Raw genomic sequence first — 3,986 nt, 5'->3', positions numbered from 1 at the left:
TTCTTTTCACCGTTAGGTTTTTCACGAAGCCAGCTTGCAGCATAAAGCCTAGCAGCTCTCTTTAAAACCTGAAGATTGAATGTTACCAACAGCCAAGTGTCACCAGTTCAATTAACTCTAAGGTCCTCCGAAATTGCATCTTTGTCTACTCAAAACATCAATAACAGTGACTAAAATTACCCAAATACCCTCGTCCTAGGTAAAGATGATGGGAAAGCAATCTCTTTGAGATCATAGCGTATGTAATCATAGATTTTCCTGCAAACAACCCTTGTTTTCATCTCGCATCTCCAAATCAAAGAACGGAGTTCACACTTCACACTTCACAGCATTACATAAATTGAACAAAATTATCTACATAAATTGAATTCAATAAGAGTGTTTAGAATGTCTGTGAAAATGAATTGAATACTTCATTTGACAACTTTCCCTTCATTAACAGTTAAGAATAATGATATGTTGCGTACATGCTAAAAAAATCCACCGATTTCGTCCACCGCGTCAGGGAGGAGGAGCGGCCACCGATTTCGTCCACCGCATCAGGGAGGAGGAGCAACCACCGCGTCTTCCACCGGTTACAGCCACCGATTTCGTTAGAGAGGAGGAGCAGAACGCACAAGTAGAAGTGTAGAACGCAGGTCTCCAATTAATTTTCAGGGCTTGTAGGGCCAGTGCCGTTTCAATTTTTTTTTGGGGGGGCTTAATTAGGACAAGGATCTTATAAAATATGTTTCTGTAATTTTAGGGGATGTGGGCTGAAATGATTTTAAAGGGTTTAGATTCGTTTTAAGTTTTATTTGGTGATCAGACATTAAATTCAGTCCAATCTTTCAGTATCAAACGTAGACTAAGAGAGGCTGGTAGAGACGTTATGTTGTTTGTGGTGGGCTTCCTGTTGTTAAAAAAAAGTGAATACACGTGTGAATGTCTCCTATAAAAATAATATTTGATTTGATTTGAGAATTGGTAAATAATAGGTGCGGTTTGGTTCGGTTTTTGAAAAAAAAATCATCCGATTCAATTGTTTAATTAAACTACAATTTGGTTCGGTTTTTTTAATCAATTTAAAAAAAATACTACTGACACATCTAGCACTGAATGTTTGTTAAAATTGAAGTAATCCCAAATCCAAGCCTAACATAATTTTTAACAAGGAAAAGAAAAGAAAGACAAAAGGGGAAAGCATTATTGATTACAGAACAGGAAAAAAGAAAGCAAAACATAACTAGGCTCATTTTTTTTTTATATGAAAAAAATACTGGTGTTTTTATTGAAAATGGAAGTATTTGGTGTAATTACAGATGAGTGGATTTTTTAGGTGGGTTGTCAACACGTGGGGGTGTGTTGCAACACGTAAGGGCGTGTTGGACACATGGCAGCATTCTGGCCAACACGTGAGGGCGTGTTCGACACGTGGCAGTATCTTAGCCAACACGTGGGGACGTGTTGCACAATATCCACAATACTGTAAAACACTTCAAATGTCAATATTCAACTAAAACACCATCTCTCTTTCCATATTAAAATAATTTCTGACATAACTACATAAGAAAAAATATAAAAATAAATAAATAAGCACCTTTTATTGTTCTACTCCTTTGATTTTGCACACCAATTCATATAGTTCCCTTATGTTCGCCTAAAATATATTAGAGAAACAGAAAAGCAATAATCAGAACTACGTTGGTCTAACATTTCAATTATCACATTATGCCAAGTTAGAACTAAAGTAGATGGCCTTGGAAAATATGCTAATAAGAAAGAATAGAAGAACTTTACATATAATAGCAAATCATGTTCTTTACTTGCAATAGGCTTTCAAGTAATGTCAGTGTTCCAATGTCTTCCTCACATAAAAATACTCAACAGTATTTTTTCTTTTTGGATAAAAGATGAATATCATTGACATAGTAATGCCAATGTGTGTTACATATGCTTTTAAAATTGAATAGGTGTCGTACTTTAACGGATTCGATACTCATCTATACTTGATGCAACATAACCGCAAAACCAACAAGACAACCCCATATAAAATCAATTGGTACCTTTTTGCTTAATTTTACAGTTAACATACTGTTATCTCTGGCATCAGTCCTTCTGTGCAGCACCCTGCGAGATCAACTTCCTCGGTAATGCTGGTCCACCTTTATACCTATACCATGGTAAATAGAAATCTGTTACATATTCTACAAATCATGAAATCAAACGGTAGTGACTATCAGATGACACAACTGAAATATAACCTTAACCGCCCAAGTTCCAAGACTTCTCCATTTATGTGTTACCTTCATGATGTCAATACTAAACCTATTAAAAGATAGCAGATACAATGACGGAGGTAATCTAATACTTCAAATCTGCTTCCATTTTCTCATTATTCAAATTTATCTTACCATACTGATTTCAATCTCTTTCTATCAGGATTCAGAACCTCCAAGACTTATCATACTAAATCACTTCAAAAGTAATTTTTTATTTTACATTTTTTTTAAAGAAAAACTAATAATAATAATAATAATAATAATAATAATAATAATAATAATAATAATAATAATAATAATAATAATAATAATAATAATAATAATAATAATAATAATAATAATAATAATAATAATAATAATAATAAACCAGAAGCAGTATCCGATAAAGTTTTCAGATATTATAACAGATATTCAACAATACTAACAATACAAAGTACAAACCAAAGCATTTTCAGTAATTCAACAGAACAGCAATTGAAAATGAACAACAAACAGAACAGCAATTTCAGTCAAATTACATACCTGACTCAGTGGCTCGGGCTCCATCTCTGACTTGAATCGGTGACTGGGTGGGAGGTGTTGTGTTGTGGGTGGCCAGAAACGCTGCTGGGTGGTGGCGTGGTGCTGTTCTAGGTGGTGGCGTGGTGCTCTGTCCGCTGGGTGGTCCTGGGTGAGTGGGTGGTGCTGTGCTACTGCTGGCCTGCTGGGTGCGACTGTGCGAGGGTGGTGCTCTCTCTGTCCGCGAGGAGGTCCTGGGAGCAGTGGGAGGAAAGATTCGGCGGCGTTGGGAGGAAGGCTTCGCGGCGCTGCGAGGTGGTGGGAGGAACGGTCTCGCCGGCGCTGGGGGTGCAGAGAGCGAGACTGTGAGAACTGGGAAGAGAGCGGCTAGGTTTCGTTTGGGGGTGGGGCGTGGGGGTTACTGGGCTAGGTTTTGTTTTCACGTTCATTTGGGGGTGGGGCAGTTTTTTTAGGGTTTTTTACCTTACCGGTTCGGTTCGATTATAGTTTTCATGGTCAGAACCGAAAATCGAACCGAACTGCAATAAAAACAGTAAAACATATTTTTTTCAGTTTTCGATTTTTTTATTCGGTTAGTTGGTTTAGTTCGGTTCGAATCAGTTTTGAACACCCCTAACCAGCAACCACCAGGTTCAGTATTCAACAATTCTAGTGAAAGGCCACAGTCAAAAAATTGAAGGGAGCTCACCTGGATAACTGGTTTCCAGACCGCGACCAAGAAGACGACCACCACCACCCGACTGACCCGAGGGAGCAGATGTAGAGATGCTGCTTGATTTCTGTCTTTTGTGCGCTTTCTGCTGCCGATGAAGTGAACGCAGGGCAGGAGCACGGGACCTCGATGACGACGAGGTGAGAGACTAAGAGAGCAACGAGGTGAGGGCATGAGGCCGTGACCGTGAGAGACCGAGAGTGACGAGGTGAGCGAAGAGGCGACGAATTAACGAGATGAGGGGGGAGAGGGTGGAGTGACGAGGTGAGGGCGAGAGTGAGCGACTGCCGAGTGCCGAGTGCTGGTGACGAAGGAGCAGATCAGCAGAAAGACGAGTGATGGGGCCTGGGGGTTCCACACCTTCACTAAAATCATATTAGGGGCAATGAGGTGGGGGAATAGCATTAGGGTTTCGTTGAAAGGGGAGAGAAGGGGGGAATCTGAAAGCCAAACGACGCCGTTTCTTTTTTTTTTTTTTTTTTAAAAGCACAATT

The 3,986-nt window shown here is 39.4% G+C and overlaps 1 long non-coding RNA gene across 5 annotated transcripts; it reads right to left on the bottom strand.

Moving 5' to 3' along the window:
* Positions 1–3,154, bottom strand: LOC107644379. 5 transcript variants are annotated; one of them, XR_002347433.1, is made up of 5 exons: positions 2,784–3,154; positions 2,046–2,152; positions 1,580–1,639; positions 181–258; positions 51–68 (listed from the first exon to the last, which is right to left on the bottom strand). It is a non-coding gene; the product is annotated as an uncharacterized LOC107644379 (long non-coding RNA). The 5 variants fall into 5 exon arrangements; XR_001621325.2 differs by lacking the exon at positions 51–68 and adding an exon at positions 468–892 and having other exon boundaries at positions 244–258; positions 2,784–2,885; XR_001621328.2 differs by lacking the exon at positions 181–258 and having other exon boundaries at positions 1–68; positions 2,784–3,146.

Source organism: Arachis ipaensis, chromosome B05 (assembly GCF_000816755.2).
Source record: "Arachis ipaensis cultivar K30076 chromosome B05, Araip1.1, whole genome shotgun sequence".
In the NCBI taxonomy this organism is placed as follows: Eukaryota; Viridiplantae; Streptophyta; class Magnoliopsida; order Fabales; family Fabaceae; genus Arachis; species Arachis ipaensis.
The sequence above is the reverse complement of the archived record's forward strand: the minus strand, read 5'-3'. Positions and strand labels throughout refer to the sequence as shown.